Source organism: Mus musculus, chromosome 19 (genome assembly GCF_000001635.26).
Source record: "Mus musculus strain C57BL/6J chromosome 19, GRCm38.p6 C57BL/6J".
In the NCBI taxonomy this organism is placed as follows: domain Eukaryota; kingdom Metazoa; phylum Chordata; class Mammalia; order Rodentia; family Muridae; genus Mus; species Mus musculus.
In genome coordinates, this window is record NC_000085.6 from 58,605,425 (window position 1) to 58,633,160 (window position 27,736).

General features: G+C 42.1%; 1 long non-coding RNA gene across 1 annotated transcript; it reads left to right on the plus strand.

The window, feature by feature from the left end:
- Positions 1-904: 904 nt before the first annotated feature.
- On the plus strand, positions 905-24,329 carry 1810007D17Rik (RIKEN cDNA 1810007D17 gene). Its single transcript, NR_038136.1, has 3 exons — positions 905-1,065; positions 23,482-23,644; positions 23,912-24,329. It is a non-coding gene; the product is annotated as an RIKEN cDNA 1810007D17 gene (long non-coding RNA).
- Positions 24,330-27,736: the final 3,407 nt, after the last annotated feature.

Below are 27,736 nucleotides of genomic sequence, written 5' to 3' on the forward strand. Positions count from 1 at the left end.
CTTGTGACTTGATAGAAGCGTGGATCCCACAGTGCCTGTCAGATTGCCGCTTTGAAGCTTGATTGGGGCCTCTCTGATTGTAGCTGTTCTCATGATAGGAATGAATAAGCCTTTTCTGCTAAATTCCCTCTCCAAAATAGCTTTTCCCCCTTGATGTCAAATAGGACTACCGTCAGGGTTTGAGGGCCCCTGAGGAACCTGAAAGAGTCAGGATGAAGGGCGTCTGGGTTTGTTTAGACACACGACAGTTATGTTTCGTCCTCGGACTGCATTACTTAGCGGAAAAATGCTTCAGAAACTCTGAATACAATTGGTTTTATTTCCTGCCTCAGCAAATCCTACTTCTGTTTTTTTGCTGCCTTGGTAGGAATGCTGTGCTCAGGACACAAGTGGAGAGCGCAGGGTTCAACACTTAACTTGAAAGCTCTGAGAGCTTGGACCCAACCTTGCCACGTTTCCTGACCTGTTGGTGTCCACTGCTCCCGACTAACTTTAGCCTCGTGTTTACGATGAGGTAATGATACCAATAAGAGGGCATAGAGTCAGACTGTTCCTTGAGGCCACAGGTTTGGTGGGTTGGGGAGACACATGGTGGGATCTGGCAGTAGGAATGCCCCCACCCCCCCAGTTTTGAGCGGGCTGATTCAGACCAGGTTTAGGCCACAGCCAGCTAGCCCACCTAGGGTGGAGTCTTCTGACCTAGGTAAAGTCTATTGTCCTGCCACATCTGCTGCTTCCTCCAAGGAGCCACTGCCTGCTGAGAGGCTGAACCTGTTGTCCTGAAGAGATCCTGATATAGCTATCAGATCTTGGCAAAGTCGGGTACAGGTTCCCCCACCCTTTATAAGCTCAGACTCATAAGTAAACATTGGGCCTTGATCAGAAACTTTGTCTTGCTCTCATTCTTCTTTCGTCATCCCCAGCTTTCCTTTCAGGAACCCAGTAACCTGTGGCTGCAGGCGGCTACAGATGGTGCCCGAACAAGTGGCCTGAAAACGAAAAGAACGACTGAGGGACACTGTCTTGGTGTGGCCCCATAGAAAATGGAAGATGGTATCCTGCCTGGTAAGCAACACGCAACATTAATGTTTGTGCTACAAATTTCATCTTTTGAAGGCTGTTGATTGCAAGGGTGCAAAAAAGCATGCAGGCTAGACTGAGTCAGCGTAGGCCCAACACTGATATCAGCTAGGGGTTGACAGTGGAAAATGGGACTGGAAAATTTCAAACAGGCATTTGTCTGCAGTCAAAAACTGCATCAGGTGAGAGGAGTAGGGCATAAAATAAAATAAAATAAATTAAAATAAAATAGTAAAAAACAAAAAAGGGGGAGATGCTAGATATTCAAATAACATGAGAGGGGTGGGAGGGAAAATGGATTTCAGAGCTCTCCCAGGGACAAAAAGAAATTGGGAGACATCCTGCTTTCTCTCTGGCCGTATAGGAGACATTCTTAGTTCTGGTTACATCAAGTTCTCTACCTTCTCTGTATTGTCTGTCCTTGGTGCACCAGTCTGTCCATGTGTCAATTTGTGTCTGTTCTAGGTTTCATGTTGAAAAGAAAAAATGGTTAAAACGTTATCTGCTGGCTATCCATCTCTTGATTCAGTCTCAGTTTGCGCAGCGGAGGCTAATTTAAGTTGCCCCGCACCTTAGCCAGGAGTCAAGCACAGCAGAAGCCCTGCTGCAAAGCTACTTTTAAGAGAGGTCAGCAGCTTCTTAAGTTCTAAGGCAAATAAGCTGATAGTTGTTTTTTCCTAGAAAGTTCTCTGCAATTGTGATCGTTGGGTTCAGTAAATGGCAAAGTGCTTTTTATCTTGAAATTACAGCTAGAAAAAGTAAAAATTCTTTGGTCTAAATTTATAAGATCAGTGTAACCCCTTCATTTGGTTTCTGACTGGTCTTAAAGGTATAAATATGCTCTGCATGTCTTGGTCATGGAGTATTGGCTTATAAGTTATTGGGTATGATTAAAAAGGAGTAACATTAGTAAAAAGAAAGTTAGCATAAAACTGGTTACTCAGGTTTGGAGTCATTTTAAACAACAAGTGGCATGAACTACCCCAGGAAACCAGGCCTCTAAAGATACTTCTAAATTGGGATAATATTTTATGTAATTCTTATCCTAGAAACTAGAGTTATAAGGGATAAGATTTAAAACAATGTCTCTTTAATGAAGCATTAAAAGTTGCACTGTCATGCATTCATATATAAGAATTGGCAGCCAATCTTATCTCCTTGTACAAAGATCAAGTCTAATGGATCAAAGACCTCCACATAAAACTAGAAACGCTGAAATTTATAGAGGAGAAAGTGGTGAAAAGCCTCAAAGATATGGGCACAGGGGAAAAATTCCTAAACAGAATAGCAATGGCTTGTGTGGTAAGATCAAGAATTGACAAATGGGACCTCATAAAATTGCAAAGCTTCTGTAAAGCAAGACACAGTCAATAAGACAAAAAGGCCACCAACAGATTGGGAAAGGATTTTTACTAATCCTAAAACTGACAGGGGACTAGTATCCAATATATACAAAGAGCTCAAGAAGCTGAACTCCAGAAATTCAAATAACCCCATTAAAAATGGGGTACAGAGCTAAACAAAGAATTCTCAACTGAGGAATACTGAATGGCTGAGAAGCACCCGAAAAAGTGTTCAACATCTTTAATCATCAGGGAAATGCAAATCAAAACAACCCTGAGATTCCACCTCACACCAGTCAGAATGGCTAAGATCAAAAATTCAGGTGACAGCAGATGCTGACAAGGATGTGGAGAAAGAGGAACACTCCTCCATTGCTGGTGGGATTGCAAGCTTGTACAACCACTCTGGAAGTCAGTCTGGTGGTTCCTCAGAAAATTGTACATAGTACTACCGGAGGATCCTGCAATACCTCTCCTGGGCATATACCCAGAAGATGTTCCTACTGGTAATAAGGACATATGCTCCACTATGTTCATAGCTGACTTTTTATAAAAGCCAGAGGTGGAAAGATCCCAGATGTCCCTCAACAGAGGAATGGATACAGAAAATGTGGTACATTTACACAATGGAGTACTACTCAGCTATTAAAAACAATGAATTTATGAAATTCTTAGGCAAATGGATGGATCTGGAGGATATCATCCTTAGTGAGGTAACCCACAAAAGAAGTCACTAGATATGCACTCACTGATAAGTGGATATTAGCTCAGAAACTTAGAATACCCAAGTTACAATTTGCAAAACACAAGCAAATCAAGAAGAAGGAAGACCAATGTGTGGATACTTCATTCCTCCTTAGAATAGGGAACAAAATACACAAGGAAGGAGTTACAGAGATAAAGTTTGGAGCTAAGACGAAAGGATAGATGATCCAGAGACTATCCAACCCGGGGATCCATTCCCATAATTAGCCACCAAACCCAGACACTATTGCATATGCCAGAAAGATTTTGCTGAAGGGACCCTGATATAGCTGTCTCGTGTGAGGCTATGCCAGTACCTGGCAAATACAGAAGTGGATGCTCACAGTCATCTATAGGATGGAACACAGGGCCCCAATGGAGGAGCTAGAGAAAGTACTCAAGGAGCTGAAGGGGTGGGCAACCCTATAGGTAGAACAATATGAAATAACCAGTATCCCCAGAGCTCTAGCTGCATATGCAGCAGAAGATGGCCTAGTTGGCCATCATTGGGAAGAGAGGCCCCTAGGTCTTGCAAACTTTATATTTCCCAGTACAGGGGAATGCCAGGGCCAAGAAGTGGGAGTGGGTGGGTAGGGGGAGCAGGGTGAGAGGAGAGTATAGGGGGCTTTCAGGATAGCATTTGAAATGTAAATAAAGAAAATATCTAATAAAATAAAAAAAAAAGAATTGGCAGTCAAACTTTATAACGTGAAAGTGATGTTTCTAGTATTGATTTTAAAGAGAATGGATTGTTTAAAATTGGGTTTACCTTCCAAAAATTGTGGTTGTGCTCTAACATTGCAAAAGAAACTTAAAAATTATGATTAAAAGTGTTCCATTGGCTTTCAAGCCAAAGATGGAGGCAGGCTGCTTTATGAATGCTAAGGAGAGACTAAATACTGTAATATAAATTTTCTCCCAGAAGCCCGTCTCTCAGTGCCACCATGCCACCACTACAGAGTCTACTCTGTCAGTCAGCACTGTAGCACCTGACACCTGCTGTCTTGGCTTAGGCTTTTCAGTACTGTCCCTCACCGGAAGCTTTGCCCATCCTGCTACCTTTCCATTTACCATCGCTTGCCGACTTCCAGTGCAGGGCTCCTCCTCCTCCCCTCCATCTCCCTATCCCAGGCAGCTGCTGAGACTTCGTTCTTGCCTGTTCTGCTATTTACTTTGCTAACATAACAAAATTGTCCTTGAGCTTTCTTCCAAGTTTGCTTCTAATTTCTTTTATTAGCAAGACCAAGAATGCTTGCTTAACTGCTCAATGCTATTAACATAGGTTGCACAATCTGAATCAGGCTAGTAAACACACCAGGAAGGGAGCAAGCACCCCAGGGCAGGGAGTTTATTTAGTCCTTACCTAATTCAAGTGGTGACTCTCTTTTCCCCTTTGGCTGGGGTCCAACCTCACCATCTTGCAGCTGACTACTTAAAAAGAATCAGCTGGCTCAGGTAAAGGGACCATCTTGAGGAAGGTGAGGCCATGAAGTTCCTGGGAATGCAGTGAGGCCTCTGGATAAACAAAAGTTTTACCAGATAAAGGAGATTAAAAGATCTGAATTCTGGGCTGGAGAGACGGCTCAGTGGTTAAGAGCACTGACTATTCTTCCATAGGTCCTGAGTTCAAATCCCAACAACTACATGGCGGCTCACAACCATCTGTAATGCGATCTGATGCCCTCTTCTGGGGTGCCTGAAGACAGCTATAGTTTGCTTGTCATATATATAAAACAAATAAATAAAACCTAAAAAAAAATCTGTAAAGTTCCTTTACATACAAGTTTCACAAGATAAGGGAGACTTACAGATATTGGCTGTGGGAACGAGCTACCTTTGGTAGAAAGCAATATCCTACACTAAAAGTTTCTTTGAATTTCCTAAGAATCTAAATGTGTTCTTCCTTAGATGTTGGAATTCACTATTGCTTGATTTTGTTGTTGGTAGTTTTCCCCAATGGAAATGCTTATATTTGCACCTTTTACTTTTTGTTTTAGCCTCAGAAATCTACAGTCTGTAGTGCACATACCTGTGATCCTTCAGCTCTGGAGGCTGAGACAGGAAGTATGAATGTGAAGACAGCCTAGGCTGCACTGTGAATTTGAAGACAACTTGGGTTACATAGCATCTCCAACACACACACCCCACATACACACACATATGCACACACATACACACACACATACATATACAAAATATACCCATATACACAACACACACACACACATATATACACACACATACACACATTTACACACACATACATACACATACATATACACATACATATACACAATACACCCATATACACAACATAAACACACACACATATACACACACATACACATACATACACATGCACACACATACATATACACATGCATATACACAATACACCCATATGCACAACATAAACACACACACATACACACATATACACACATACACACACATACATACATACATACACATGCACATACACACACACACACCCTCCATGGTGTTCTAAAGATTTTGAGTTTGGTTATAAAAACAATCAAACAAAGCACAAAAGATACAAAATAATACTTGCTGTGATTGTTAGTCAGAACAAGCTCCTTAAGAGACTAGATGCTCTGACCTGAGGGGAGACCAGATGTCCCAGTTGAGCTGGGTCAGTCATGGCTAAGATGCCCTGTAGGAAGCTGGGACGATCTTAGCATAGGTGGATTAATTAGTCCTTTAATGAGACATCGTAGGTAATCCTTATGCCTAGTGAAGTAGCTTCTGAGACCTCAGGGTCACAGCCCCACTCTGTAGCCTGGAAGTCTGCTCATTTCTGAATTATTCAGAAGATTAATTTTGCCTGCCCCCCCTTCCTGATAAGTTATTTTTCCACTGGTGAAATGAGCCAGTTCAAGCCAGGTTAGAGTATATATAAAGTATATATAAAGACAGGTTAGATTATATATAAAGTATATATAAAGACAGGTTAGAGTATACATAAAGGCAAGTTTACTGGAAAACCCCTTTGGGGTGAGTTCACTGGTCCCAAGGACCAAGGCCAGGAGGGGAGGGAGACAGGGGAGGGAGAAGAAAAAGAGGGAAAGTGCATTTGAGTAGAGAGAAGAAAAGATGGGAGAAGTGGGGGTGGGGGGAGAAAGACACAAAGTTCTGGGTTATATAGGAAAGGACCTCTGGGAGAGGCCGAAGCCCAGTCCCTGGGCTGGAAAGTTCAGGATAGAGGCTAGAATTTGCCAGGTAGGGACCAAGGGATGCTGGGAGAACATGGAGGCCAGGTTGGCTTTGGTACATTAAACATGCACCTCAGCTGTTTGTCCTGGTCCCAAACCCATTATTTCCTTTCCCTCCCTCCCTCCCTCCCTCCCTTCCTTCCTTCCTTCCTTCCTTCCTTCCTTCCTTCCTCCTTCTCTTCCTCCCTCCCTCCTCCCTTCCTCACTCCTCCTCCCCTTCCCTCCTCCTCCGCTCTACGTCTTTCTCTTTTCTAAGCATGTTAGCATGTAAACTGTTAGGCTTCCCTGAGACTTTGGCTTTCTAACTCTTTATCGAAACACAGCCTGACTTCCTGCCACGTCTGACCTCTGTGCTCATTCAAATAACCTGGCTCCTTTTCCTCCTCTCCTGGAGGGGTCGTTGAGGAGCACAGCTTGCCTGCCCTGGGGTTTTCTTTTAAACTCCAATAGAATTGTACTGGAGCCTCCTTTGAGTCCATTCTTATTTTATTAATGAGACTAAGAACCCCAAGAAGGGGCCCTGGTGGCCCTTTCTGTAATAATTCTATGCATTTATCTTTAACATGCTATTACATTTCATGTAATGAGATTCCAACCCCTGTCCTTCATGTACCAAGCGAGTTGCAGACACTATTTATGTTACTCTCGTAACACGCTGCTAAGCCTCAGATAATTTTCATGAATCACATTGACAACAGAATTCAGCAAGATTGGATGAAACTCTGACTTGGCCTTCCTAACCCTGACCTAATATACTGCTTATAAAACCACAAAGCCCCCACCCATGATAGTTATATGATGCATTTTATACTACATTAATACAATTGACACTTTTATGATATGTGGCAGTAACTATTATTTTAGCAAAGCATATATTAGAGAAAGTATTAAAAATCAAAGTGAGGAAAAAAATTCTGAGTAGCTCCATAATAATGAGGAAATTAAACCAAAAATATTGTGTTTCATGATAATTCTATTTAATGTTAAACACTGGACATGGTGTAGAACAGGCAGACACACCTGCATCAAACATCCCAGAGGGAGAAGCAGACAGCAGAGAAGGGGTCAGAGCAGGTGTGTGTGCACAGCTGTGATGCCTTACGTGTAATCTGAGTGCAGGCTGTGTGTGCACAGCTGTAGCACTTTTTGTTTAACATGGGTGCAGGTTATGTGTGCACAGCTATGCACTTTGTTTAACGTGAGTATACACTGAAAAGGGTTCATATGTAGGGCTGGTGGGAGGGCTCCGCATGTAAAGGTGCTTGCCACCAAGCTTGTGTTGTGCCTTAAGTGAGAAATGGCCATAGGTGCAGGTATTTGAACACAGCTTCGCCCTGCATTTTTGTCTGTCTGTGTTTCCTGTGTGCAGATGGAATGAGCTGTCCAGCTCCTGTTGCTACACCTTCTCCACCATGATGAGCGCTATCCTTCTGGAACCAGAAGCCAAGATAAACCGTTTCATCTCTAACCTGCTTTTTATCTGGGACTTGTATCATACAAGCTACAAACACACAGTGGGGGAAAAGCACTGACTCCTGAAAGTTGATCCCTGACCTCCACACACACCGTGACAAGTGTGCCTACACCATCACAGCAACCAGCAAACACACACACACACACACACACACACACCGTGACAAGTGTGCCTACACCATCACAGCAACCAGCAAACACACACACACACACACCCCGTGACAAGTGTGCCTACACCATCAGAGCAACCAGCAAACACACACACTCACGGTGACAAGTGTGCCTATTTGGTTATCTCCATTATCTAGATCCTCAGGCTCAAATTAGTTACTTGTTCCTCATTTAAGTTCTTTGGTATGAACTGCATAGATTACAATGGGATTAAATTTTCACTTTTTGTTTGATTTGTAGACAGGGTCTCACTGCATATCCCTGACTGACCTGGAACTCACTATATAGACCAGGTTAGCCCTGAACTCACAGAGATCCTCCTGCCTCTGCCTCGTAAATGCTGGGATTAAGGACATGTGATACCACACCTGGCATGAGAGTAGTTTTTCATAACCGTTCTTGGATAAATTCTCAATTTTCTAGAAGATATTTAATGAGTATTTTCACATGAAATTCGTTTCTACCTGGTACTCACAATTTACACACTGATAATGTCATTAGCAAATATTTATAAAAGTAAATATAACATTAGTAGCTGCCTCCTGAGGGCTAAGTAAGTCACTCTGGGCAGGGCAGGGGGCATCAGGAAAAGTGTAGCTTGTATTTCCTCAATATTGATTAGTATTATTTTGTGAAGTTAACCGTGAGACACTGGTTTTCTTTAATATCTATAAGAAAGCTTTGTGCCAGATGTTTCTACAAGTAAAATAGATAAACTAAATTAAATTTGTCTTTATTAAGGATTTTCTAGAAAGCACTCATACTGTAAGCAGTGTCTCCTGTTGTTCACCTGGGATGGTTTCTTATTAATTATTGTTTATAGTCTTGTGATAAGAAGAGATGAAGCTTTTAAAAAATACATTTAATTGGTTTTGTACCACCCAGAATTCTGGACATCCTTAGGTTTTTATTAGACAAGTACTGAGCGTGTGAACACTAACCACGTGAGTGTATGGTGACAGCCTCTCCTCTCATAAAGGAGCCTGTGGTTATATGAGGCACCTCTTGCTGGCAGTGAGTCTACACAGGCTCCTCAGAAAAGTCCTTCCAAGCTCTGCCTCGGGCAGGAGCTGAACTGTCTCAGATTTTATCGTATTGTTAATGGACCTTCGGAGGTCTTTTTCTTTCTCTATCTCCGCAATATTAGTTGCATAGAACATGAAATGCATTTCCCATAGAAGGTGGGGTCTGTGGCAGTGAAGTAGTTAATTTATAGGCCTGTCAAGACACTTGAACCTACATTGTCTAAAAAAATAACACAGACCTTGCTGCTTAATGAGGGCTATACTTCAGATGTCCGCCGTTCTGCAAAATGTTCCACCGCAAAGGAATTTCCCACTGCAGTTTAATCTAAAGATGGCTAACCTCTGTCTATCTGCAGGGAGGGTTCAATGAAACAGCAATGTAGTCTGATTGCTGTGGGCCAGACACTCCCAGGCATCGAAGATGAAGATTCCTGAGCCACACAGTTCCCACTTTGATTAAGTACTCACTGTAGCTAGAAACAAGTACAAACACGTAAACAGGGGCGCAAGAAAGTTCCGTCCAGGGACCAGCACTGTGAAGAAAAGGCGAGGCAGCATGTGAACAATGTCAAGAGCGCTAGACTTGCAGTTCTCACAAGGGTCGGGTCGGTCAGCCTGAGATCCGGGACCACATTCTCACAGTGTCTCCCTGTGTCTCACCTTCCTGTCTGCTCGGGAAGGCTGGGGTATAAGGAGTCCGTACAGAGTTGAACTTGGGCTGAATGAGGCCTTCCTCTTATTTGAAGGAAAAAAAAAAAAATGGCTGTCGGTTTTTCTATCGATCCTAGAGCTTGGGCAGTGAGATGCTGTGAGCTAAGTAAAGATATGCTAAAGGCTCCTGAGAGCTGAAGTGTTAATGTGTTTGATGGATTAGCTCTTTGTTGATTAGAATGGCCTGTGTTTGGGCCCAGGGTTGAAGAGTGAGGGGTTTGGGGCAAAGTGGACCTGGAGCGCCCCAGGATTGGGGTAGAGTGGACGTGGAGCGCCCCGGGATTCAGTCACGTGTATCTCCGTACAGTGTCATGGTTTCCTTTTTCTTTATGGCTGCAGAAAACCCATTGCATTATACATCACATTTTCTTCATCCATTTATCTACTGATGGATACCTGGACTGGTTCTGTATCTGCGGCTGCAGGCCTTACTTTAGGGCTCTTATAGGGCAGAATTACCCAGTGATTGTCTGTGCCTTATTTCACTTATCGTGTCCTCAGAATTTATCTACATTATAGAAATATGTTAGAAATTGTCCTTTTTCCTTAATGGAGAACGATTTTCTGTTTTGTGTCTCCATTTTTTCTGGTAGTAAACTTTTGGGACATTTCTAGGTTTTTTTCTTTTTGTATTTTTTGTTTGTTTGTTTTGTTTTTTAATTAATAATGATGCTGTGAATGTAGGCATATAAGTTTTTCTTCATTTCTACTGCGATTTTTTTTGGGTTGTTGTTGTTGTTGTTGTTGTCAAGACAGAGTTTCTCTGTGTAGTAGCACTGGCTGTCCTGAAACTCACACTGTAGAACAGGCTGGTCTCAAACTCAGAAATCCACCTCCGCCTCCTGAGTGCTGGGACTAAAGGCAGGTGCCACCACCACTCAGATAAGTTTGTGCTTTGAATTCTCCTGTGTAAACACTTTGGTAAGTTTGTTGGATCAAAGGGTGATTCTATTTTTTAGTTTATATTTCTGAAGAGCTGCATGTTTCCCCCAATGATCGAACCACTTCTGAACCTACCACAGTCCACACGAGTTCAAATTCTCCATCTTTGCCAACGTTTGTTGTTTAAAAGAACAAAACAGGGGGCTGGTGAGATGGCTCAGTGGGTAAGAGCACCTGACTGCTCTTCCGAAGGTCCAGAGTTCAAATCCCAGCAACCACATGGTGGCTCACAACCATCCGTAATGAGATCTGACACCCTCTTCTGGTTTGTCTGAAGACAGCTACAGTGTACTTACATATAATAATAAATAAATAAATAAATAAATAAATAAATAAATAAAACAATTTATTTAAAAAAAAAGGAACAAAACAAGGCAAAAGCCTAAATAAAAACAGTCCAGTGAGAAGCAGCTGAAAAATAACCAACAGCACAACCACAACTCAAAACAAGACAGTGCTAGACCCAACTTGACACAAGCCTGAGTCCCCTGGGAAGTGGGAACCTCGGTATGATGGGGCTATCGGCACATTGTGCGGCATTCATTTGATCTCTGATTGATGTGGGAGGGGCCATTCCACTGTGGGCGGGGCCATCCATGGGCAGGTAGTCCTGGGCTATGTAGGAAAGGTAGCTGAGCAAGCCAGGGGAATAAGCCAGTGAGCAGGACTCATCCACCGGCTCTGCTTCAGTCCCAGCCTTGAATGTTTGCTTAGCAGAAACTCTCCCGCAGCAATGAGTCATGAGCTATAAGCAAATACACTTTTTCTACCCGAAGTTGGTTTTAGTAAGTGCTTTATCACAGCAACAAAAGCAAACACACAAAAGAATAGCCTACTGCAAAACATTATTTTTCATATTATTGGCTTAAACTCTTTTTCAGTTAGGGTCAAATATCAAGCATAAGACTTCTGTACATAATCATATTAAGAAGTATGCACAGGTATTTGGAAATTCTATAAAGGATTAATTCAGAGAAAGCACATTTATCATAAGCTGTCATTGGAAGATGGCATACCCTTTCCTGCGCCACCAGATTAAAAGCACATCAATCATTCACAGCAAGCCTCTGGGTGAGTTTTAGACTCCAGGATATTCCCTTTTACTAAGAAGCCACTGCTTTAAAAAAAAAAATTAGTAGTTCACTATAAGGCACCAAACCATTTTGTCTAAGCCTAAGCCATATGCCTAATGTAGGAGAATCCAGACTGAGAGGCTGGAGAGATGGTTCAGTGGTCAAGAACACTTGCAGCGAGCTCTTCCAGAGGACCAAGACACATGCAGATAAGCACATAAATAAAACTTAAAAGTAATAATATTAAATATTGGAACATACCTACTTAAGGAAAGAATATATGTAACATCCAAAATAAATTCAAGACTACCCAGTACCTTCCCTCTTCAAAAGGCGTTTCCAAACTGTACTAGCAGGCCAAGTACAGAGCCAGGTAAAGAAGCTGACTAACTAAACAAATATAGAAACATAGATTTAACGGTCAAAATGACTAACTTTACAGCTGCCAGAACAAGAGTAACAATTCCCCTGCCCTGCCTCACACTAAAAACCACAAGGACAGACAAAATGAGGGTCACCCTATACAAATCAACCAATGTCTAAGAAGGTTATTGGCTATACCAATTAAAATAAGCCAAACTACCCTAGTGCCTATATCTGGCCCTTACAAAGGTATAAAAAGTGTGTTCTTTCTTTGTTCTGGGTCTCTCCTCCAGCCTGCGTGCTGAGAGGGGGTTCCCCAACATGTTGGATAAGTAAGATCCTCATGCATTTTGCAACAATGGCGATCTCTGTGGTCTTTGTGAGTGAGGGTCTTTTGATAAGCTACAACACATACCGATTATATTTTATAACCACATTGCATTTTTGAAATCATACTACCCTGGTTGTGTATTGATTATTTGCTTAAAACAACAATTGTTTTAATGCCTGTGGTTCTGAGATTAACGTTCTGGCAAATTATGCTAAAACTCTATTATATCAGTTGGAGTCATTTATATGGTGCAGAGAGCTGAGAGCTACTGTATGCGAAGCTGGGTGTGAGGGGCCAAGATGGCTATCCATATCTGGAGCCAGGGGACTCCTCTCTCATGATTTCTGCACTATATAATACAAACTCGCATTGAACTCACAGTAATCCTTCTGCCTCAGCTTCTTAAGTGCTGGTATTATCCTTATAAATCATCACTTCTGCCTAATCTGGATTTCTCTGCATGGCAACTGGTTCTTTCTTATTTCATAATTATATTTATCTATTTATTTATGTGTGTGTGTGAATGTTTGTCACTTGTGTACAGGGTCCCCTGGAGACCAGAAAAGGGCATCAAATCTCTTGGAGCTGGAGTTATAGGCACTTATAAGGCACCTGATGTGGGTGCTCAGAACCAGACTCAACTCTTTTCCACTGAGCCATCTCTCCAGCCGATAGCAACTGGTTCTGAGAGAGAGAGAGATTGGATGTACAAAGGCCCCTTAAGTCTGAAGCCTGGGGATAGGGAGAAGGCAAAGATGGTAAAGTGCTTGCCTATAAGCACGGGGACTTGAGTTCAAATCCCAGAGTCCGTATAAAAAGGTCATACATGACACACACACTGGTCATCCCAGTGCCAGGTAGGCAAGACAGACAGACACTGAGGCTTTAGGACATCCAATCCAGCTTACTTTCCAAATTCTAGAACATCGAGAAACTCTGTCACAAAACACTCAAGGTTGTCCTTTGTCCTCCAAATGAATACACACTAAGCAGGCATCAGCATACAAGTACACAATACACACTGTGAGATTTACTCTTGGTTAACCCAACAAAAACTAGAGAAACCCTGGAAGAGTAAGCCCCACTTGAAGAGCTGCCTCCATCAGTTTGGCTCTGGGTATATCTGTAGGGCATTTTCTTGATTAATGATTGAGGTGGGAGCACCTGGCCCACTGTGGGTGGCACCATCCCCTGGGCAGGTCATCTTGTATGGGAAGCCGCCCTCACATTCGCCGTTGCAAGATGGCGCTGACATCCTGTGTTCTAAGTGGTAAACAAATAATCTGCGCATGTGCCAAGGGTAGTTCTCCACCCCATGTGCTCTGCCCTCCCCGTGACGACAACTCGGCCGATGGGCTGCAGCCAATCAGGGAGTGACACGTCCTAGGCGGAGGATAATTCTCCTTAAAAAGGGATGGGGTTTTGCCATTCTCTCTCTTGCTCTGGCTCTTGCTCTCTTGCACTCTTGCGCTCTTGCGCTCTTGCGCTCTTGCGCTCTGGCTCCTAAAGATGTAAGCAATAGAGCTCTTGCTCTCTTGCTCTCTTGCTCTCTGGCTCCTGAAGATGTAAGCAATAAAGCTTTGCCGCAGAAGATTCCGGTTTGTTGCGTTCTTCCTGGCTGGTCGTGAGAACGCGTGTAAGAATCTTGGATTTTATAAGAAATCAAACTAACTAAGCAAGCCATGGGAAGCAGGCCAGTAAGCAGTGTTTGTTCCTCTGTGGGTTTGTTTTAGTTCTTGCCTCCCGTTCCAGTCTCCAATTTCTTTCTATGATGAGCTGCAATGTGCAGTTGAGATAAATCCTGTCAACCAAAACCAAATACACACACACACACACACACACACACACACAGAGAGAGAGAGAGAGAGAGAGAGAGAGAGAGGTGCAAACATACAGATATACACAGTCACACAAACACAGATAAACACACAGAGAGACAGACACAGACACAGAGACATACAAGCACACACATAGATACACATGGACACACACACATGTATATACACACAGAAAGATACAAACATTCAGATACACATAGACACACAAACACAGATACACACAGACACACAAACACACAGATACACACAGACACACATAAACAGACACACATGCAAAGACAGACACACAGGCATACACATAGAACACAGGTAAACATAGACACACAGAAAGATAAACAGACACACACAGAGATATACACAGACACACACAGATGCATATAGATATATACAAACATAGACACACGGACATGTACACACACACACCTAGAATTTGCACAGAATTGTCCCCTCTAGCACCTGTTGATCAAAGCAAGTCACATGATCAGGCTTCCTCTCATCCAGGAGGGTTACAAAACAAAGTAGGTCCCTTCTCTTGTTAGGACACAGTAACGGTACATTACAGAGGCTTGAGGACCAAAGGAAAGACTCGATGGTGGCCATTATCAAACAGCGATGTCCTACTGCACAAACTAAGTCCAAATCTAGCTTCTCAAGGCTCCTCAGTCATTGGATGAAGTTCAAACCACTCAGTAAAACACTGCTACATGCAATAATACATGCATGGCTGTGCAGAACTCTAGGCTAACCTCAGATGCACAGTGTCATTCTGTCCATCATATCGTCAATTCCAACTATTGATCCTGCTTGACAATGTCAAAACTAATTTGCTTTCAGCATTCATACATTGTAATACCTGAATACACTCAACACTGTCTTGTGACTGGGGTGTGATGAGCAGAGAGACAGAGCAGTAGTAGGTGTGTGTGCACAGGAAAGGCTATGTGCACAGGAAATGCTTTGTGCACAGGAATGTCTGCATCAGAGAACCTAGGAAGTATGTGGAGATACAAATGCCAAAACACAAGGTCTTCTACATGTGGCTTTGTTTACTTATTCAGCTTGAAAGTCTTTCGAGTCTTGGCACAAAGAAACTGACATGTATTTTTGATTAATGCGCAATATCTAAGCCTAGATGTGGAGGTCTGGCCCCAAGACAAGAAACTGCAATTTAAAGCTATGCACTGGTTCACAGTACTCAGTGTTCTTGCAGAGGGCCAGACCCTGGTTCTCAGCATCTATATCAGGTGTACACAACTACCTGTGACTCTAGTTCCAAGTTGAGATAAATGACATCCTCTTCTGGCCGCTGTGGGTATCCATACACATATGCACACACACAATAAAATTAAAACTGAAATATTTTAGCATTATATCTATCTATCTATCTATCTATCTATCTATCTATCTATCTATCTATCTATCTATCTATCTATCTAATCTATCATTTATCTACCTACCTACCTACCTACCTACCTACCTACCTACCTACCTACCTACCTGTATACATGTGAATGTGTGTGAGCACACATGTGTATGTACATGGCCTGCAGAAGCCAGAGAAAAACTTGGACCCCTCTGGATCTGGAGCAGCAAGAAGTTCAGGGCTGCCATGTGGGTGCAGGGGAATGAACCAGGATAAGTAGTAAATGCCCCTAACCACTGAGTCGTCTCCCCAAAGACAATCATTGGGGGAAAAAAGGTGCTCTTTCTAAGAAATGGTGGCTGCTTTCAGTTAAGAGTTAATTTTTACTAATTACTTGGCGATCATTTTCACAGAAGTGGCTTCTTCATCCTGGCAATGGACCCATGTAAGGAAAGCATCGTTTTTTGTTTTTTTTTTGTTTTTTTTTTTAATGTGGAAGGCATTCCCAGTCTGATGATTTCCTTGCTCCTGACTGTAGGTCTTACCAAAGCTCTGAGGCAACCAGAAAGTTGTTTTTTTTTTTTTTTTTTTTTTTTTTCTGGGGAATTTAGTCAGAAAGTAATTTTTTTTGAAACATGAGCAGTCAGTTAAAAAATAGGACCGTGAGCATGTGGCAAAAGAAACAAAATGTGCCTCTGCCATTCTGGGAAATAATAGATTATTTCTGTGTTGAGCCCTGAGCTGTAGCTAGGATTGCCCAAGTGCTAACAGATCTAAACCAGCTCTTTGTATTCTCATCTGTTTCAGCTCTTTTGAACATTATATCCAAATTTTGTTTCTGGCAACATTTGTTATGCAGTAATTAGATGCTACTGTGTAACAGGAGTAAGTCCAGGGGAATTTTTTTTTTTTTTTTTTTGTATTGTAAATGCCATCCTCAATAAAGGCCTCCGAGAAGGTTGGACCAATCAATAGCTGCAACCAAATACATTACTATGAACTTGGGACACGAAAATTATTTTATTAAAGTTTAATTATTTATATGGAGCAGAACGGAGTCACAGGTAGCTCATGAGATTTTCATACGGATCAATATGTGACAAAATTCTAAATCTGATTTTGCTGGATTCATAAAGCACTAGGTGCCGGATCCGAGGTAAATGTATTTTTCATTTGGTTATCATTATGAAAAGGAGAAAGAAAATCTATTTTATAGTAGAGAATGGGAAAGATTTTTGTTTTTAAGCCTTAGGGAATTAATCCTATTTGGTCAGGGTAGAAAACACAGGCTTTGCCACCGGCATGGGCTGCAAGCAACAGCACTCTGGTGCGCGCAGAGGTGCACGGGAAAACTGTTGTTTCCTACCTCAGAACGTGGTGAGTCCTCGCACTCCGCGTGCCTTGGTAAAGCACCACAGCCACATCCCAGCATTTCCTCACACATCCTCCTTCCATTCCGTCTCTCCCTGTCTGCCGCAGACACTGCCATGTGTGGCTGAGGAATGCTGGCCTTCGCGGCACGAAGGCGTGTGCGAGCGAGGTCTCAGAGTAGGAGGGCTAACCAACCCGCTGACCTTGCTGGTGAAGTGTGTTTGGTCGTTTGTCCCAGTCTTACGGTGCTGCTTTTGGAAGGTTGTGGGACCTTCGGGAGATGTTGCTAAACTAGAGAAAGTGGATCTTGGGATTGGGTGTGGTGTGGTGGGGGTGAGGTGGGGTTGTGATCCGGTGCGGGTGGATCCTGAGGTTTTTCTCCTGATCCCACTCCCGCTCCCGTCTGAGTTTCCTGGTCTAGATAGATGTGACTAAGTAATCTAGTGTTCCTGTCCCCATAACTTCCGGCCACTCCTGTTACCATGCCTTGGCTACCATGATGAACCCTCCAACTCTGAGCCTAATAAATTCTTATTTCTTCAGGTGTTTTAGTACGGGTCTTTGGTCACAGTTTCATAAACAGTTTCTTAACCATCTCTCCAGACCCATATTTTAAATCCCACTAATAATATTTAAAACTTGATATAGTTTAGTATTTTCATCAAGCATAAAAATGAATAGTCTATGATGTGCTGCTGCTAAAGAAAGAAAATTATTCAAGAAAGCTACACCGTGGTTATAAAAGCATTAGGGAGATAATAGCTAACTAAATTAATAGGTCTGCACGGTGCCTCTCAAATAGATATCCTTTCCCCTTTACGATGTTCAGATCAGCTGTCTGTACTCAGGATGCTATAGGCATATATTGCTCAGATACTGAGATATTGCTAATCCCAGATATAGTCTAGATGGGTCCATTTAGCAGATGCCGTGAGAAAGCAGCTCCCATCTTCTCAAATCAGCTGTGGCTCTTATAAAATGAAGACAGAAAAACCAGTTTGTTGTTTCTGTTCAGAACGTCTTTCTCATTAATAAACTTGTCTATGGCCTCAGAAGCAGACTGTGTCCTGGGACTGAGTCCAGGCCTGTGACGGATGGAAACGGAGACATTAGTTGACAGGACAGGGCTGTGTGGGAACCTCTCTGAAGAAGAGGCAGTGATTGAAAGGCATGGGGGTGTCAGCTCACCCAGCCGAAGCTGGTGGGGAGCGCATCTGGCTGAGGTTTAGAAGTACATTCGGCTCATTTCCCGGTTATAAAGGAAATCATTTCTCTAAAATGATTTAAGCCTATTTATTATGTTATTGAATATTGAGAGGCAGTGTATGGCCACAGTGATAGGTTGTAACCATACGGGTTGATGTGTCAACCAATGAGCGTCTCCTTGTGTTTCCAGGGATTGCTCAGTCATCAGGGTGCGACTAAGGCCACAGATTGCTCTACAGTGGTGACGGGGTGGTAGTGGGATACATTGTGAGTCTCGGCCAGCCTCCCAGCCCTTCCCTCTAATGCAGATCCCAATGTCTGCATAGCAAAGGGATCCTACCCACTAAGATATCTCCCCATCTCCTTTATTTTTAAATGACTATTATCTAAATCTATTATCTCATTATATTAAGGGCATTTAGAGATACCTTCTGAAATATACATGGTAGGAACAACATTCGATCCCTAGTGTTGTGGGAGAACAGCTGAACTTGCTAGTCACCTGCCTACCTCCAGGTTCATTTAGAGGCCTGGGTCAGGAAGAAGGGCTGGTAGGGGTAGATGCCTGGCCTGAAGACTTCCTGTGGCCTCTGCATTAGGACACTGAAGCATATACCACAAACACACACACACACACATACACACACATACATGAACTGCACGAACATAGCAAATAAATTATAAACAAGATCAACTCGAATGTTAACTATTTAATTCCTTATGATCATTTTATATTCAGATATTATTTCAATCAAGAAAGTCCTTCGACGGTTTATTTAAGTTCAGATCCAGGCTAGGTACACATAAGACATTTGATTGTTTTGGCCCTAGGTCACCTTTAATCTGCAATAGTTACCCCTTCTTCTTTCACATCCGTTGTTAAGCACCCCAGCTCGCTTGTCCAGTGAGAGCCTTCTCCTCATCCAGCAGATGGATTCCTCCATTAGGTAAGTGGCTTGAGATGCCTCTTCCCATATGTGGTGACCCGCATTGTGGCGGTGTCTGCATTTTGCTTACAGCTGTCAAGTTAGCTGTTTTTTTTTCTTTAAATGATTATGTATATAATAATGTTTTATGAATTTGAAAGGGCTATCCCAACTAGAATCACATGTAAAACAGAATATTGGCTGATGAGGAATCTGCCTCCTAAACGGAAGGATAGGAGGAGAAGCACTCCTGGAAGGAGGTTGGTGGGACAGCTGTGGGGGGCCGAAGACTTCTGCAAAGCAGCAGAAGGTGTGTGGATCCAGCTACGGGGGAGGTGTTGGGCCCTGCACTGCACTTAGGACTGAGGGAGTCCAGAGCAGTTTCCCTGTGCAAAGAGAAGGAAGAGCCAATCCAGACACCAGACAGAGCCTATCAGTCCTTCCCACCCCCCCAGCCCCCAACCAGGCTCCTCAGGTTAAAGTCAACAACAGAAATCCCTGAGAGGAGCCCCAGGTTGGTGGGATCTGCAACTCTTCCAGGGGTCTCCGGGATCAGAAGAAATAATTTATGGCAAGTTATTGTTTCACAGATTTTTAAAACAGGGTTTGTGTTAGATCAAGGTAAAAATCTCACGTCCCACTTGGGAGCTTCATTTGTTGTCTTGGGAGAATTCATTTCTCTCTCATAGATCCTCTTGCCAAGAGATTTTGTAAATCTTTACATTCCGGAGATTGGGTAATAAAAATGACAGGTGTGCTTTGTGTCATGCCTTGTTGTATCTTTTCCCCCCAAAACTCATGCTTCGATTACAATCCCAGATGGAGTCTTTATTTTATGCATGCTTTGCCTGTTACTCAGCAGTGACTAGATCTTATTCCAATAAAGGATATTCAAAGTCCGTACAAGACTGAGCCAAACATTTTTGGCAATTTCTTTTTCTTTACATGGTTGGAGTTTTGCATTTAGCCTTCACATAGCGATCCATTTGTCTTTTTCTTTTGCAGGCTTTAAAAAAAAATCTACTTATTTAATAATCAGTACTAAGCATGCTAAGTAATGAGGTTCTATGAAAACAGGATGCGGGCCCTGTGCTTGGGGTCCGAGACTATGACTCAGATGTAGTAGAGGCAGACATGGGGTGAGGGGAGCGCTATCGAGAACCAGCCACTACACTCTCCTAAAACCTTCACCCCGAACCCACTGATCCCTTAGGGATGTCATGAATGAAGACAGAGAAACAAATATGTTTTCATTTACAAGGTCTTGGCTGCCACACAGATCTTGTCATGAGCAATTGCATCTTGGAATTCAGCTTTCTTGTTTTGCCAGTAAGCTCAATCCTAGTGGAATAGAATCAGCATCTCATTCGGTTGTACATACGCAGAGCGTACACCCGTCAAGGTTGCGCTGACTGTCATTGGTGGCTGGAGGAACAGCCGTTTCTTGAGAGTCTTAGACCAGTGGAGCGAAGGCTATGCTCAATGGATTTAGGAGGAAGCAAACCACAGCATGGCTTTGGGCTTCTCTCTGGCAACCCAGTGACTCTACTGAATCAACTGCTGGGCAGTGAGTACAGAAGCGATCACCAAACTTTAATTCTTCACTTAGGAATAACCATAGAAACTCAACAAAAAATAGTTAAGGCTGGAGCGCTGAGTGTGTGGGGGAAAAGCAATGTCACTTAAACAGTCTAGAAAACATTTTTATTTCCTGATTCACTCAACAAACAAACAAACAAACAAACCCCTGTGTGTGCAGCAGATTGTGCCTCTGAACTAGGTGAGATGCTCAAGTTCTTTAAAAAAAAAAAAAAAAGAAGAAGAAGAAGATTTTATTTATGTATGTGAGTACACTGTAGCTGTCTTCAGACACACCAGAAGAGGGCATCAGATCTCATTCCAGATGGTTGTGAGCCACCATGTGGTTGCTGGGAATTGAACTGAGGACCTATGGAAGAGCAGTCAGTGCTCTTAACTGCTGAGCCACCTCTCCAGCCCCCCAATTCTCAAGTTCTTAATTTCTTTTTTCTTTTTCCAGTTTCATATGTGCACAGGTGTGCCGGTACATGCTTGCACATGTGTGTGCATGCATGTGTGGGTGTGAGGTTGATGCTGGGAATCTATCTGGATCACTCTTTCACCTCCTTCTTTTCTCGGTCAAACCCAGAACTTGTCTTGCCAGCCGGCTGGCTTTGGGAATCTCTTTTCTTTGCCCTCTGAGGCTGGGGTGAGAGGTGGACCACCACATCCTCCTGGCATTTATGTGGGTTTGGGGATTTGAACTCTAGTCCTCCAGCTATCGAGGCAAGTGCTTGATCACTGAGCCACGTCCCAGCATTGGTGCTTTGTTTAAATAGGAATTATATCTTCATGACTGTGCTACACACACACACACACACACACACACACACACACACACACACACACACACGTGTTAGATGGAAGCAAGGCTGGTGACCCTCTGGCCTGATGTAGATGTTAAGACACATACACACAGTGTGACATCAATATCTAAAGTCCAGGTCTCTAGTCTCTAAAAGCACCATTGACAGCACAGTTTTCTCATGCAAGCTACCCTCTTGCTTTCCCCCCAAAGCTGCAGAGGGAAATGCAACTTTTTTTTTCTGATTTATTTATAGAAATTCCTCTCAACATCATCCTTAAAGGCTTACAAAGTTTTCAAGGCCAAGAACTAAAATTCTACTTTTTGTCATAGTGAGAGCTGAGCTCCTGGAGATGGGTGAAGAAAAATACAAAATGATGATGATGATGGTGGTGGTGGTGATGATGGTGATGATGATACAAGAAGAATGTACAAATTTACGCCAAGCCATGAAAATAATGGGTTTGAACTCTCAGAACCAGCGGGTTCCTTTTGTATTCTCACAGTATCTTAAAATGCAATGGGGCAAGCAGAAGTTGACATTGTGCAGCGGGAAGCGAGGGTCTGGTCTCACTCAGATTAATGAAGGGAGCTTGGGAAATCTGTTTTCCTCCCAGAGCGCCCGTGTCCTTATGTAAAACAAAGCCAGCATTCATGTTTTCTGGGGTGACTTTCTCATTCTGAAGTGCATTGCAGGAATTAACTCAGGACACGGGTACGACTTTGCAATCAATCAATACAAAAAGAGTATGGTGTTTTATGCTGTGGCCCCCAATCAGACACAGCTATAGTGAGATATTTTTATTTCTAATAATCTCCATTAATTATTTTAAATACATTTGTGTTTTCCACAAGTTTGTCTTTCTATTATAGAAAATATTTAACGTATTAGGGAGCCCTCTAGTGGACAAATGAATTCATTGTGCTGCCCAGTGACGGAGACCTCAATCCCCTGTTGAAATAGGGCTTGACAGAAACCTTGAAACGTAAAATTCGCATCTATAATCATGTCTATTTTTTGGCGTATGTGTGGAGGCCAGACCCTGACACTGGGCCCTGTCCTCTCTCACTTTCCGTCTTGTTTTTTGACTGCGTTTCTCACTGCTCATTAACTGCGTCTGTTTCGCTGGACTGGTTCAGTAAGGTTCTGAGATCCTCAACTCTGTCCCTCAGTACGCGGATTGCAGACCAGACCTCCACGGCGAACCTTCATGTGGGTGTTGAAAATCTGAACTCAGGAAGGCCCAAGGTTTACAGCCCTTTCCTGCTTTTTGGGTGTGTTCCCAGTACACATTTAGCACAGCGGCAGGACCTATGTGACAGAAAAGAGGACTGACTGTGTAGCAGAAGTATACTTGCCACACAGAATGAGCAGATATGGGGGCAGAAAGGGTACACACTGAGGCTCGGTCACCAGTTATATAGGACGCGCTGTCATACTCACCTATGGCCACAGGCTTGCTGCTGGCATGGCAATCAATAAAGACATTTCTCTACAGACTTTGCGTGAGCAGAAACTGAGCATGTGTCAGAGCAGCGTTTGGGCTATGACTTCAAGCCAATTTAACACTATCAACTGGTCAATTTTGCTTTTTAAAAGCAACAGAAGTAGTTAAGCAACATCTGAAGCTGACATCTGAAGACAAAATCTTACTGATCATTGATTTCAATTTTAACACATCAGTACATGCTCTGTCAAATGCAACACATTGGCATAGACACAGGACATGCTGCAGAGTGAGCAGGGAACCAGAAAACAATGTTGGCAACTCTAATCCCTGAGACTGACTGATTTTTTTTTGATAAATACTTTAAATGACAACTTTGACATGGTAAGTCTCTCTCTCTCTCTCTCTCTCTCTCTTTCTCTCTCTCTCTCTTTTTACCATTTATTTTTGTTTATAGGTGTGCATGTATTTGCCACTTGGGTACAGAGGCCAAAAGAGAGCATCGGGTGTCACAAAGCTGGAGTTACAGGTGGTTGCAAGCTGCCGGGTGGGGACTTCTAAAAGAGAAGCAAGAGTTCTTAATTCTTAAGCCTTGAGCCATCACGCTGAGTCCCTGACGTGTAAGTTTCTGTAACTCTTCAAATTAAATAGGCCACCACTCATAGCAAAAGTACTATGGAAAGTTCTAGGACAACGTTTTAAATGGATCTCTATTTTTTTTAATTTTAATTTTACTTGTAATTGACAAATAGTTGGACATATTTATGGGTTACGGTGTGATATTTCCACATAGAGTTGTGCTGTGCGGTGATTACTTCAGGCTAGTTGGCATACCCCATCATCTTGAAGGACCCAGCTTAACATTACAAACTCCATTTTGCTTTCAGACTCCACTTTATGATTATCTTGACTTCTGAATGAACTCAACTACTGGGGAAACCACAACTTGTTCCAGAAGCCATGCCACCCTGGTAAAAATCACAATTCCCCTGAGCAAATAGCCACACCACTCCTCTCAACAGCCAATCAGTTCTTGAGGGGAAAGTACCTAATGCCTAAAGTAGATTGCTTAAGTGAGCAACCATTGTTCATAACAAGCTGAAATCATTACTAGCCAATAGAAGTACGACAAGCAAATGTCAACCAATCATGTAACTGCCAAGTTGGAAAGTCCCTTATCCTGCTGCAACCATGATAAATAGGCAGGGCTTGTACCAGCTTAGCACCTTCCACACTTTTCACTGTCCTGGAGAGGTTGGAGGTCTGAACCAGAGCGTGAATAAAGACTCTTAACTTTTGCATATCAGTTGGACTCCTGGCGGTCTCTGGTGGTCTGTGGGAACCCCTTGATTCTGGGCGGGACATCCCCAACAGATGTTTACATATCGGCCATCAGTGGAAAGAAAGGCCCATTGGTCGTGCAAACTTTATCTGCCTCGGTACAGGGGAACGCCAGGGCCAAGAAGTGGGAGTGGGTGGGTGAGGGAGTGGGTGGAGGAGCGTGTGGGGGGACTTTTGGGATAGCATTGGAGATGTAAATGAAATAAATACCTAATTAAAAAAGAAGACTAGTGTCTAGCTAGACATCATTCATTGTCACTAGCTCTACAGGTTCATTGAAAGTTAAAAATTATAGTTCTTATCACTAAGTTATGATAGAATTTTTGTATAGATAAACCCAGTCAATGTTTTATCATTTGTCCTTCCACCTACAATAAACCATTAGTTCCATTTTATGACCATTGACTAAGTATCTTACACCCTGTTGGAATGCGTTCTAAATTGTAAATGCCTGCTTTATATCTCAGAAGCAATTAAGTCATGACACTTGAAGACTGGCAGAGTTCTCATTGCAATTTTCATATCAGAGAGGGCTTTAATAATAATCCTATCAATTACCATAGATGGAGGAAAACAAAGTATTCCATGACAAAACCAAATTCACATAATATCTTTCCATGAATCCAGCCGTTCAAAGGATAATAAAGGGAAAACTCCAACCCATGGAGGGAAAGTATGCCCTAGAAAAAGCAAGAAAGTAATTTTTCAACAAACCTAAAAGAAGATAGACACAAGAACAGAATCCCAGTTCTAACAACAAAAATGACAGGAAGCAACAATTACTTTTCCTTAATATCTCATAATATCAATGGACTCAATTCCCCAATAAAAAGACATAGACTAACAGACTGGCTATGTAAACAAGGACCCAACATTTTGCTGCATACAGGAAACCCACTTCAGGGAAAAAGACAGACACTACCTCAGAGTAAAAGGCTGGAAAACAAATTTCCAAGCAAATGGTCACAAGAAACAAGTTGGAGTAGCCATTCTAATATTGAATAAAATCAACTTTCAACCTAAAGTTATCAGAAAAGACAAAGAGGGGCACTTCATACTTATCAAAGGTAAAATCTACCAAAATGAACTCTCAATTCTGAACATCTATGCTTCAAATGCAAGGGCATCCACATTCACTAAAGAAACTTTAGTAAAGCTCAAAGCACACATTGCAGTGCAGACAATAATAGTGGGAGATTTCAACACCCCACTGTCATCAATGGACAGATCCTGGAAACAGAAACTAAACAGAGACACAGTGAAATTAACAGAAGTTATGAAATAAATGGTTTTAACAGATATCTATAAAACATTTTATCCTAAAACAAAAGAATATACCTTCTTCTCAGCACCTCATGGTGCCTCCTCAAAATTGACCATATAATCAGTCACAAAATGGGCCTTAACAAATACAAAAATTTGAAATATTCCCATGCATCCTATCAGATCACCATGGACAAGGCTTATCTTCAAAAAACAACATAAATAATAGAAAACCCACATATATGTGGAAGCTGAACATCACTCTACTCAATGATAACTTGGTGAAAGAAGAAATAAAGAAATTAAAGACTTTTTAGAGTTTAATGAAAATGAAGCCACAACATACCCAAACTTATGGGACACAATGAAAGCAGTCCTAAGAGCAAAACTCATAGCTCTGAGTGCCTCCAAAAAGAAACTGGAGAGAGCATACACTAGCAGCTTGACAGCACACCTAAAATCTCTAGAACAAAAGTAATCAAATTCACCCAAGAGGAGAAGATGGCAGGAAATAATCAAACTCAGGGCTGAAATCAACCAAGTCGAAACAAAAAGAACTATTCAAAGAATCAACCAAACCAGGAGCTGGTTCTTTGAGAAAATAAGCAAGATAGATAAACCCTTAGCCAGACTAACTAGAGGGCACAAGGATAGTATTCTAACTAACAAAATCAGAAATGAAAAGGGACACATAACAACAGAATCTGAGGAAATCCAGAAAAATCCATAGATCCTATTATAAAAGCCTATACTCAACAAAACTGGAAATCCTGGATGAAATGGACAATTGTCTAGACAGATAACATGTACCAAAGTTAAATCAGGATCAGATTAACTATCTAAACAGTCCAATATCCCCTAAAAAAAGATGGTAACAGTCATTAATAGTCTCCCAACCAAAAAAAGCCCAGGACCAGATGGGTTTAGTGCCGAGTTCTATCAGACTTTCAAAGAAGACCTAATTCCAATACTCCTCAAACTATTCCACAAAATAGAAACAGGAGGTATTCTACCCAATTCGTTCTATGAAGCCACAATTACTCTGATACCTAAACTACACAAAGAAAGATAATTTCAGACCAACTTCCCTTATGAATATCTATGCAAAAATACTCAATAAAATTCTCGCATACTGAATTCAAGAACACATCAAAATGATCATCCATCTTGTTCAAGTAGACTTCATCCCAGAGATGCAGGGGTGGTTCAATATATGGAAATCCATCAACGTAATCCACTATATAAACAAACTCAAAAATAAAAACCACATAAGCATCTCATTAGATGCTGAGAAAACATTTGAAAAAATCCAACACCTGTTCATGATAAAAGCAATATACAGCAAACCAGTAGCCCACATCAAAGTAAATGGAGAGTAACTTGAAACAATCCCACTAAAATCAGGGACTAGACAAGGCTGTCCACTCTCTCACTACCTCTTCAATATAGTACTCAAAGTCCTAGCCAGAGCAATTAGACAACAAAAGGAGATCAAAAGGATGCAAATTGGGAAGAAGTCAAAATATCATTATTTGCAGACAATATGATAGTATATGTAAGTGGCCCCCAAAATTCCACCAGAGAACTCCAAACCTGATAAACAACTTCAGTGAAGTAGCTGGAGATAAAATTAACTCAAACAAATCAGTGGCCTGTCTCTGCACAAAGGATAAACAGGCTGAGACAGAAATTAGGGAAACAACACCCTTCACAATAGTCACAAATAATATAAAATACCTTGGGGTGACTCTAACTAAGGAAGTGAAAGATCTGTATGATAAGAACTTTAAGTCTCTGAAGAAAGAAATTGAAGAAGATCTCAGAAGATGGGAAGATGTCCCATGCTCATGGATTGGCAGGATTAATATAGTAAATCTTGCCAAAAGCAATCTACAGATTCAATGCAATCCCCATCAAAATTTCAACTCAATTCTTCACAGAGTTAGAAAGGTCAATTTCCAAATTTATCTGGAATAACAAAAAACCTAGGATAGCAGAAACTATTCTCAACAATGAAAGAACCTCTGGTGGAAACACCATCCCTGGCCTCAAAATGTACTACAGAGCAATTGTGATAAAAACTGCATGGTACTGGTACAGGGACAGCT